We start from the raw sequence: 12,398 nt of genomic DNA, 5'->3' as shown, positions 1-12,398 counted from the left end.
TGTTATAGGTTTCCATTGAATTATGGTAATAACTTAATTTTAACCCTTGTTTTCTACGCATTCAGTAAATGGCGCTTGGCCCACTATGGCTCTGAACCCTTCAAATAACTTAAATTATATTATATAATATTACATTACATATATTATATTATATTATATTATATCAGAAGTTACTGTAAAAACATTATAGCATTATGTCCATCTAGATAAACTACACTTTCCAATGGTGAATTAATAATTAATTATACAAATCGGTTCATTTAGCTTCCGATAATACTTCATAGAAACACAGACACATAATCTGTAGGCTATGTTCCATAGCTTTCGATTGTTGTTGTCCAAGGCCCATTATAGACGAAGTCATTTGTTTTTTATTTCATTACACCGCCTTAGATGGTGGTGTTATTGTAATTTTGAAACTCATTTATCTCATTAAATATCAATCCTATCAAAATTTTTCAAGGAATAAAACTTATCGGAAATTATTTTTAAAGAAACTTTTGTTATGTAATATTTTTCACAAAAATCAATAATAAGCGAGATATTTCGATTTATTTAATTCAGGCCCTCTTATAATCCCCCCCCCCTTTTAAATAAAATATTTTCAATGCCATATAGCCTAAATTCTAAGTTACAACGCACTTAATTTATATTCCAATTTTCATATAAATCGGTTCAGCCATTATCGCGTGAAAAGGTAACAAACATACAGACAGACAGACAGACATACAAACAAAAATTTCAAAAAAGCGATTTTCGGTTTGAGAGCGGTTAATTATATATGTTAGGACCAATTATTTTTGGAAAATCGAAAATTACCAGAAAATTTTCGGCTACAGATGTATTATTAGCATAGATTGTCATCATTGAGTGTAATTAGTTACCACTGCCACCGGGTATATACCCATTTGCAGTATGAAGAAATACATACTGTACATACATAAAAACAGTCATGGTGGTTATCTTTCAAGGACTCAGTCCTCACTCTGTTGTTCTGTTTAGAACCAAAACTACGCACACATAGTCACAAACAGCGGGACGGCTTACTCGCGTTATCAGCTTTAAGAAGACAGAGGGCAAACGACAAGGACATGCAGTCAAGAATCTATGGAAGGAAAATAATTTCACGCATAAATATGGTCGTTCCGACATACTTTTATTATGATTACATTATTAATCTTTCAAAAGAGCGAGAGGGTAACTTGGAAACATTGAGTGTGATACGATGTCCGTCGCAAACATGATGCACCAGCTAAGAATTTAATTTTCAAACATGTCATAAGACCATGAGCGGAAGAAATCACACAGCTGACGTTAAGGGCTACATACAGCTTCCATCCCTAAATATGTAGGTCTTTATGTTTTATAAATTTTACTCTTCCAAGACCTAGTTTTATAAAATGTTGTATGTTTGATGTCTGCTATTAACATTTATTTCAAATCATCCGTCCTCAAGTGAGGTTGACCACTGGGATCCGGAATTAACAAACATAAAAGATAAAGAGAAATGAAACGAGCAAGATAGTGATTCGATTTGTACATTAAAACAAAAATTTACATGTTAACATATAGGTGATAGTGTAGAATTTGAAGAGAGGCCTTCAGAATTTGCATTACAATCTTCTGAACCTCATAAAAGGGAATTTTAAAGGATTTAAGGATAGCCTATCAGATGTAAATTTTGGTAAACAACCCCTCGCTCCAAATAGTAAGCCTGTAACATTCCAGTTGTTTTACTGAGGTATGGAAGACAAGGTACATATTTAGCTCGCTTGTCATCATTTATCTGCAGTGCTTGATTCGTGTCTCGTTCAAAGCAAATCGTAGGGTCTAAGACCATCGCTTTCTGGGTTCTTCTATTGATGGCAATTATATCGACTCTTCTATGAGAATCTTCTTCAGACACACAATGAATCTCCTCATGTACTTCCCATCCTCTGTTTCTTAGCAGGTTGGCAATTGCTGTACGGACACGATGGTGTCTGTTGTTATGCAGTAGCTTCCCTTCTTACAGAACCCCAGTACGTGGCTCTTCGATTTAAAAGAAAAAAATATTTGCCTACATAATAAGTTTCTGAAATTGCGAAATTTCAAAATTGTCGTTTTGCGATTTGCAACAAACAGCTATTTCGAAAAATTCTCCAAAGGTTTTTAATACTGTTTAGTAATTTTAACATTCACGTTAACACGTCCTAGCTCAATGGTTAGAATATCTGCACGGCAAGAGGAAGATTTTTTCTTTATATACATATCTATATACATATATATATATATAATCTTTTGTTCACGTACATATATTTATTTATTTTAATTCTTTCACTGAAATGTTTTTGTTTTTAATTTCTGTTTATGATAGATTACAGACTGAACTACAGTTTATTGTTCTTGCAAAGAAAAAAGTGTCACGCAAAATGTCATGCAATTATCTAAAAAAAGAAAAATATGCAAGATATGATTTAAACACTTGTGAAAATGAAGTTTTGAGAAAATGAGCGATAAAAATTGCATACCGCTGGTTGATTCTGTGCTTGCATGGGACAGCATTTTAATGTATAATTTGGTCAATTTTGTACACATCTTAAAATTTCTTTTACAAGTATAAAGCTAAGAGTTTATATCAAATTAATATAACATATATATATATATATATATATATATATATATATATGGCTTTCAAGGAACCCGGAGGTTCATTGCCGCCCTCACATAAGCTCGTCATCGGTTCCTATCCTGTGCAAAATTAATCCTGTCTCTACCATTATATCCCATCTCCCTCAAATTCATTTTTATATTATCCTCCCATCTACGTCTCGGCTTCCCCAAAGATCTTTTCCCTCCGGCCTCCCAACTAACACTCTATATGCATTTCTGGATTCGCCCATACATGCTACATGTCCTGCCCATCTCAAACATCTAGATTTAATATTCCTAATTATGTCAGGTGAAGAATACAATGCGTGCGGTTCTGTGTTGTGTAACTTTCTCCATTCTCCTATAACTTCATCCCTCTTAGACCCAAATATTTTCCTAAGCACCTTATTCTGAAACACCCTGTCCCTCTCTCAAAGCGAGAATCCAAGTTTCATAACCATACAGAACAACCGGTAATATAACCGTTTTATAAATCCTAATTTTCAGGTTTTTTGAGAGCAGACTGGATGACAAAAGCTTCTCGACCGAATAATAACAGATTTCCCATATTTAATCTGCGTTTAATTTCCTCCCAAGTGTCATTTATATTTGTTACCGTTGCTCCAAGATATTTGAATTTTTCCACGTCTTCAAAGGACAAATTTCCAATTTTTACATTTCCATTTCGTACTATGTTCTGGTCATGAGACATAATCATATACTTTGTTTTTTTTTTTTTTTTTTTTTTACAATTATGGACTCCTTCCATTGTTCTGGTACAATTTCCTTTTCCCAAATAGCAAGTACAAGCTTATAAATTTCGCTAGATAATGCGCTTCCACCCTCTTGTATTAATTCTGCTGAAATTTGATCCATACCTGGACACTTGTACTTTTTCAGATTTTCTATCGCAATTTCGACTTCAGAAAATAAAAAATCTTTTTCTTTTTTCTTTTACTCTGGAAGGTGTATCTTTAAGAAAATGAGGGATACAGATTGGTGGATGGTATTGTGTTTGTATGGGAGGACATTTTAATGCATAACTTGGTAAATTTTACAGATACCTTAAAATTTATTTCATGGATATAAAGCTAAGAGTACATGCTAAATGAAAATAAGACAAATTAAAAATTATGTTTTTACACTCGAAGGTGTATGCAACCTCTTAAAGGGAAAGGGTAGAAAAAAGGGGTGCGTGTTAATACATCGAAAGTCCCTGCTCTTGGATAAATTTCGTCTTTCTTTACCTTAATGCCAACTTAGAAGAGAGTTGGGTAGTATCGGACATCGAGTAATATCGGACAGTGAGTTTCTTTCATCTACAACCAGATGATAGTACCTGAATGACATGGTTACGTTTCTGTTTCGCATACAGTTACGTAACCACGTCATTCAGGTACTACCATCTGTGGTAGATGAAAGAAACGCACTGTCCGATATTACCCGATGTCCGATATTACCCAACTCTCCCCTACGTTAATAAATTCAAGTAAAATGCGAGCTGTTCGTGCGTGAAAGTAATTCACTATTGACTGCTCACAAGCGTATATTTTATACAATACAGAGTGGAAGGAGACTAAATATGGCCCTTTTGAGAGAAGAATCAGGGCAGCGAGTTCAACAAAATAGTGTAATATCATTAACTCTCCTCCCTCATTAATCTCTTAAAAGGATCCTATTTAGTCCCCTTCCACCTGGTAGACCCATTTTCTTCAAATCGCCCGAAAACTTTCAGACCAATAGCTCGTGAATAGTTGATAGTGCGGAAAGCATAAATGTATGATTACGAGTATAGTTTAAACTACACTTGGAATATGAAAAACTCCTCAAATTATAATACACTGAGAATTGTGTTGTTTTTTTTATTTCACGGTTATTATTTAGGAATTTGCAACGTGAACAAAATTAATTTTATATGTATTTTCCTTCAGTTTGCAAGCGTTAACACTTAAGTAAAAGTAACAAAAAGTAAAAGTAATTCAATCTTCGTGGACAACAAAGTAATTAAAGTGCAGGTCAAGGATAGCGTACCTGCACGTGTTAACCTCAGACGACACTATAAGGTAACACAATGGCCGACATTCCGTGATGGAATGTTATGTTAACGAGTTTGAGAATAGGTAGAGTAGCCAACATTATAAACTAATTTATTTATTTGTTTAATCTGACAGGATTAAGGCCTTCTCTTCCATCCCACCAGATAGCACATATAGATACAAAAAAGAAATACAGACGCTGATGAAAATACAAATTAAATTAAAGCCCTATAGAGGGTCAACAGGGTCAAAAGAACACTATAGAGCTATCATCGAGCTAATACAAGAAAGAAAAAAAAGAAAAACAGAGATAGCAATGATGATAGTGATAACTGATAATTATAACAACAACAATAATAATAATAATAATAATAATAATAATAATAATAATAAATATATTACATATTAATGTCAATTTTACAACAGCATAGTTACAATATTTACTATATGTCATGGGTTAAGCCGAAGTTGCGCAACCTGACAGGTGTTCAACATGCAATTCCATGAACTAGAATGTGATTTTTTAATTTAAATTTGAATTTTGATATTGTCCAACAGTCTCTGACATGGTCAGGGAGAGAGTTCCAGAGGCGTGGAATAGATATGCTGAAAGATGATGAGTAGAAGGATGTTCTGTGCAGAGGAATAGAGAGAAGGTACATGTTCCGGGTTCGAGGTAGTGAAAGGTAAACAAAACGAGATGCTAGGTAGGAGGGTGTGGAGGTGTGGATGATTTTAAATAATAATAAGAGAGAGTTGAAGAATATTCTTTCTTTAAGTGGACTACAAGACAACAATTCTAGTGACGGTGTTACATGATCGAATTTTCTAATGTTACAAACGAAACGAACGCAGATATTGTGAACACGCTGTAGTCTATGGGCAAGATCAGTATTTATATTCGTGAATAGAGAATCGCAAAAATCGAAGTGGGGCATCACTAAACTTTGCATCAGGTTCTTTTTAAGCCTGAGACATGAAACATTGGTTAAGTGTTTGAGGGAATGAGTTATGGAAAAAGTTTTCTTGCATATGAAGGTCACTTGACTTTGAAAATTTAAATTTGAATCTAAATATACCCGTAAATTTTTTACTGTCTTACTATATGAAGAGTCCACTGCAAGAATGATGGATGTCATTTGGAATACATTTTGCAGGAGAAGCAATTGGAAGTTTGAAATGCTTAGCGCTCAAAGCTTAACTGTGATTTTCCGATCATTACTGGACAATGACTATCAGTGTTAATGCCATATAACTCTCTATGTACATTCTACATGTCTTAAGCTATGCATTGACAGTCTTGGTTCATTTTCGACAAGAAAGTGAAATCAATCATTCTTGCAGTGGACTCTTATGTAATTGTGGTATTATATATTTTTGTATACTTAGGAGAAATGTGACTTTTTACGTTATCAGTCTCTAACGCCATATTACAAAGATCTAAACACTGAAAGATTCAGTAACGTCTTAAATTGCCGTAAAAGCATTTAAATGCAGTTATGTTTTATTATTTATGCATCTCATACATTATCCTCAGATCAAACAAGTTTCATCATTAGTTTGAAGTCCATACACAAGTCCACTGGTTATTTATACGTCATAATGTTATATAAGAAGCGATAGGAATGCTCTTAAAATTAACCTTTGAATACCACAAAAATTCTTCGGTATTTACATTAACGAAGTACGTATAACCAGTTAAAATATGACAATCTTCCAAATTAAAAATACAGTCTATATAAAAATAAATAAATAATGAAAGTGCTGCTTCTTGTTACAAACATCATCGCACCTGTTCAAAAAGTGACGCATGACTAGTTATAGTTTCTGTTCAGAAATGTAGGCGATATTTTCCCAGATGTTATTTTTCAGTTCTTCCATAGTATATCGATTTTTTTTTTCACTTAATAGTCCTTACAAGTTCTAGAAATTTAATGCAATGGAACTGAAGTGTTGGGCCGAATAACGGTATATGTTACAATTTTTCAAAATCTATTTCTTAATAGAATAATGCTCTATATCAGTGATGTCAAAGCAAGCGCATTTTTCTGACCTTGACGTCGTGCGCGGGCAGCAAGCGCTAAGTATGGAAAGAGGAAGGGTTGTGTATATGAATAAGCAACCTGTAGGATTAAGAAAACAGTGGTGCACAAACTTCAAACGGAACGTGAAATTTTATGTCGTTATCTTTATATGGCTTCTTTCTGTTTGATATTATCTATATTGTCTGTAAAACAAAAGTACTAACACTGATTTCTTAATATTGCACTTGTGTTTTAAATCTTAATAACATAATAGAGGGTTAAGAAGGAATATTCACTTAAATTCCATAGTAGTATAATATTATACTGTATTAAGTGGATGAAATACATCATTCATAAAGAAAGTGATATTCCAAAGAAAGAGATTGAGTATGACATGATAAGTTGGAATTTATATTGATGGTACCTTTAGCCTTACAAAAGTAATCAATAAACTAATCAAAACAATATTACAGTACAAAGCAAAGTTACCTAGGTACTGTATCTGTTTTAAGTGTAGGCTAACTAATATTACATAACAAAACTTTTATCGCATTATGCTTGTGAGCAACTTCCTATCATCAGAATATTAAATTATTTTCTCGAAATCTGCTGAAACTATAGAGCTGACATTTTTACAACACATGGGCACGTATCTTTTGCTTATGATGTAACAGTAGTTGCTTCGTTAATTCATTTCCTTACAAACAATTTCCATGCGAATATTTTCAAAATTTTCAATACACTATCTTCAGTAGTACGTATATTAGATTTACGAAAACATCCTGTAAGGCTACTAAATAAATAGGCCTATACCTGAAAATTTCACTTTTCTATACGAAAAGTTGAGAAAATATTTCTTTTGAATAAAAAAATCAAACTTGTGAAAAATGAGCATTAAAATTAAAACTTACATTCTTATAATGCACTTATACTTCTCAGGCAAATCTAAAAATTAAAATGGATACAGTTTTAATAAGTTCTCTTCCCTTTATCCCTTTATATGATTATGTCTCGTGACGAGAATATTGTACGAAACGGAAATATAAAAATTGGAAATTTATCCTTTGAAGAGGTGAAAAAATTCAAATATCTTGGAGCAAAGGTAACAAATATAAATGATGCTCGGGAGGAAATTAAACACAGAATAAATATGGGAAATGCCTCTTATTATTCGGTTGAGAAGCTTTCATCATCCAGTCTGCTGTCAACAAATCTGAAAGTTAGAATTTATAAAACAGTTATATTACCGGTTGTTCTTTATGGTTGTGAAACTTGGACTCTCACTTTGAGAGAGGAACATAGGTTAAGGGTGTTTGAGAATAAGGTGCTTAGGAAAATATTTGGGGCTAAAAGGGATGAAGTTACAGGAGAATGGAGAAAGTTACACAACACAGAACTGCACGCATTGTATTCTTCAACTGACATAATTAGGAACATTAAATCCAGACGTTTGAGATGGGCAGAACATGTAGCACGTATGGGCGAATCCAGAAATGCATATAGAGTGTTAGTTGGGAGGTCGGAAAAAGACCTTTGGGGAGGCCGAGACGTAGATGGGAAGATAATATTAAAATGGATTTGAGGGAGGTGGGATATGATGATAGAGACTGGATTGGTCTTGCTCAGGATAGGGACCTATGGCAGGCTTATGTGAGGGCGGCAATGAACCTCTAGGTTCTTTAAAAGCCGTAAGTAAGTAGTAGTAGTAGTAGTAGTAGTAGTAGTAGTAGTAGTAGTAGTAGTAGTAATAATAATAATAATAATAATAATAATAATAATAACAACAACAACAACAACAACAATTCGAGTAAATTATTTCAATTTTTTTTTTTTTCAGAAAAAAAAAAGGTTATAGAGTTTCAAAATGATATTTATGTATGTATAGTAAAAATTAATTAATTTTTATGGAGATTATTTTCAGCTTACCGATCAGGAAGAGACGAAGGATGGCTGCACTTGCCTGTTGGACTCACAATCTGAGAGTGACTCAATCAAAGAAGAATCGTTTTAGCCTACCCGACCTTTATTCTTAGTTAATGATATTATGTCAACGTCACATTCAATCGACCTTCACAGCTCCGGATGGTAACTGCTATCTATGAATTTGTTTCTATGCTACGGCTAAACTTTTCAAATCAAAAGGAAGTTGTGGCTACCGCATCTACCGTTAGATGCAAGGTTTCTGGGTTGGAATACAGCCGAGGACAATACAGATTCATAGTATTTCTTCCTTCGGAAGGGAAGGGAAATTAGATGAGGCAGTTTTATAGATTTACAGTGGGTGATCAATTATTAGGGACACTTGGTAAAAGTAGGAATTTCATCTTCAAATTCACATAAAACACAAGTAATTTGGATTTTCTCGGCTGGAAAAGCTTTATTACTCCAAATAGTGTTCTATAAACAATATTAATATATATTTAATTATGTAGTAATGAATATGGGATGAAATAAACAAGAAAACTAATATTTTGTCACACATCCCTTTGCAGAAATTACAGTATTAACTCTATTTGGCATACTAGAAATGCATTGGATACAATTGTTTTTAATTTCTTGGCCGTTATGCCACACATTGATCAGTTTTTCTACTAAAGATTGTTTATTTGTAGTAATTTCTGAATGAACTTGCCTCTTCATTAGCTCCCAAATATTTTCAAACATCATGGTGTGGTCTGTGATTAGTGGTCATGGAACTGGTCGTCTGTATTTTGTTCAAGGAATAATGAGACAATATCAATACATAAAGGTTCTGAAGGAACGGCTTCTCTCAAAGTCCGTGAATGGTTTCCAGATGGTTATTTTGTGTTCATGCACGCCTCTGCGCCCTGTCACAAGGCAAATAAGGTGACAAAATTCCTGTCTGACAACAAAATTAGGGTTCTGGATTGGCCTGGTAACTCTCCGGACCTTAATCCGATTGAAAATATTTGGGAGCTAATGAAGAGGCAAGTTCATTCAGAAATTACTACAAATAAACAATCTTTAATAGAAAAACTGATCAATGTGTGGCATCTCGGCCAAGAAATTAAAAACAATTGTATCCAATGCATTTCTAGTATCCCAAATAGAGTTAAAGCTGTAATTGCTGCAAAGCGGTGAGTGACAAAATATTAGTTTTCTTGTTTATTTCATTCCATATTCATTACTACATAATTAAATATGCATTAATATTATTTATAAAACACTATTTAGAGTAATAAAGCTTTTCCAGTTGAGAAAATCCAAATTACTTGTGTTTTATGTGAAGCTGAAGATGAAATTCCTACTTTTACCAAGTGTCCCTAATAATTTGATCACCCACTGTACGACACACAAAAGAGTCTTGCCTCAGAATAAGAGGGCTTCAGGAAATATTTACCGGAAATTTTTATCCATGTCAATTGGGAAGTGTCGACCTGGTTGGTGAGTTGGTATAGCGCTGGCCTTCTATGCCCAAGGTTGCGGGTTCGATCCCGGGCCAGGTCGATGGCATTTAAGTGTGCTTAAATGCGACAGACTCATATCAGTAGATTTACTGGCATGTAAAAGAACTCCTGCGGGACAAAATTCCGGCACATCCGGCGACGCTAATATAACCTCTGCAGTTGCGAGCGTTGTTAAATATTGAAGTAGCACAATTATTTACGATTAATGGATAAAGTGCGCGTCGTTTGTGCTACCATCCGAATTTCTGTAGCGGCTGAGTAGTCAAACCTTCAGCCTATACGCAGACAGTCCGGGTTCGAGTTCTGTTCAGGCTTAGGAATGTTCAACAAGGTCGCAGTTGGGGCTACCGTCTCCCCATGGGTTTCAACTCCTGGGTAACAAGAAAATAGTGAACTACAGTAGTTTATTAAATCTGTTTATATTTGGCGGTGTATGACGTCATAAGAAACTAACAATCCCGAAGCATAAATTCGACGATTATCAACTTGTACTAAAATAGTAATATGCGTTACAAGAGCGGTATGTTGAAGTTTTCATGTTCGAGGAAAAGTTTGAAAAAGCGAAACGTAGTTGAGCTTTTTTAATTTCCGAGAATAGAAAGAAAACATACCGCTCGTGTATCGTACATTATTTTGTGCGGAGATCGTTTATTACATACCTGAAAGAGGAATTTCTAATTAGCTGCAATGAAATCTCCATCTTGGTTTCTGTTCAATGACGGCAATTTTGGAAAACAAAAATATCTATCTTCAACATTGTTGCTTTAAAATGTTTTCTGTGTTTACTATACTCCAGCAGGCCGTGATATACATCTGTCTTTTTTTCCCCCCCAAGTCTATAAATGCGAACTTAAAACAAACGGCTTCCTTAATGTTACATGCATCACGAAATGCAGTAACTTTAGTGGAGTTGTAGAGTTTACTTAATTTTTGCAAATATTTAAAAACAATAATTAACAGTGCAATTTAGGTGAAATTGCAGTGGTAAGTTTCCAATTTATAATTATTACTATATTGAAAGTCTCTAAAAATAATATGTTAAAAGCCTAAAGCAGTAAAATCAATATGTCACTTAAGGGGAGAGGATAGTAATTTTTAAAACTTTTTTCCTATTTCGTGTCAAATATTAATTTTTTGTATGTAGAGAGCTCATGGCTATAGCAACTCAACCAAATATAAATATTTTGAAAAAAATTATTTGGGAGCCAGATTTGAAAAAAAAAATGTACCCAATGCAGGATTTTACTAAACTCGATATATCTAAGCCATTTTTAAAGATAAATTCAAACAGTTTGTTACAATTTATTTGTAAAAGCACGCTCTACAAACTGTCTGTAACAGAATTTTGATATTAGTTCCTAGATTTGTAAAATAAACAATTAAAATTTAATAACATTTTTTTATTTTCTTTCTTGCAAACAGAGAGACTTATTTTTAAAATGAAACCAATTAGGGAAATTCCGTTACAGAGAAAAGTTTTCTAGTAGTCTAGAGAATGTGTATTCTAAATTTCATTCATATATCTTTAAGTTCATATATCTTTAAGTTCAAAAATTATATCGATTTTTGTCTGGCAATGTAGCAAAAAAAATAAAGTTCCAGAAACGGCAATCAAAGGGGGTGTGATTTAATAATCCAGAGCGCAGGAACTTTAAAAATGGCGTCTCAACATCCAATAAGGGCACAGATACCCACAAAATGTTATACAATGTATTCCACACACATCACAGAGTATTTTAAAGAAAAATTTGGTTTTGAAAAAAAAATAAAGTTCCGGAAACAACAAACAAAGGGCGGTGTGATTTAAAAATCCAGAGCGCAGGAAGTTTAAACATGGCGTCTCAACAACCGATAAGGGCACAAATACCCACAAATTATTATACAATGTATTCTACACATATCACAGAGTATTTTAAGGAAAAAAAGTTGTTTTTTGAAAATTTACTCATTTTTCACCAAAAAAAATACCATCCTCTTCCCTTAAGCGGTAAGAAGAGGGAAATTGTTATGTGTGTTCAGTTGGGAATACTGAATGTGGAATTTTAGACTTTCCGCGGATTGGTTTTGTGCGGAAACCAAGCAAATACGCACCATCTCGCACAAACTAAATGGATGGGAATAAAGATCGAGAATTTGTTTTAAATGACGTATTTATATACCTAGCCTATTAATATCATTATTAGACCTCGGATTTTAGGTTAAATACTTATTTTTTCTGTAGGGATAAACTAAAACTAGTTAAATATCTTCACTTTTTATATAAAATATTGTGGCGACAG

General features: G+C 33.6%; 1 protein-coding gene across 4 annotated transcripts in view; it reads right to left on the bottom strand.

Moving 5' to 3' along the window:
- The window catches only part of Ald1 (fructose-bisphosphate aldolase), a 227,935-nt gene that overhangs the window by 170,992 nt on the left and 44,545 nt on the right, over nt 1-12,398 (bottom strand). The window contains exon 1 of one of the 4 annotated variants that reach the window (XM_069842921.1): nt 8,618-8,773. The exons of 2 other annotated variants lie outside the window; for them this stretch is intronic. The gene's annotated coding sequence lies outside the window, so the exon portion shown is untranslated. Of the gene's footprint in view, nt 1-8,617; nt 8,774-12,398 lie in introns of those variants that run through there. One more of the 4 variants, XM_069842920.1, reaches the window with a different exon arrangement.

This window comes from Periplaneta americana, chromosome 13 (genome assembly GCF_040183065.1).
Source record: "Periplaneta americana isolate PAMFEO1 chromosome 13, P.americana_PAMFEO1_priV1, whole genome shotgun sequence".
Taxonomy (NCBI): Eukaryota; Metazoa; Arthropoda; class Insecta; order Blattodea; family Blattidae; genus Periplaneta; species Periplaneta americana.
The sequence above is the reverse complement of the archived record's forward strand: the minus strand, read 5'-3'. Positions and strand labels throughout refer to the sequence as shown.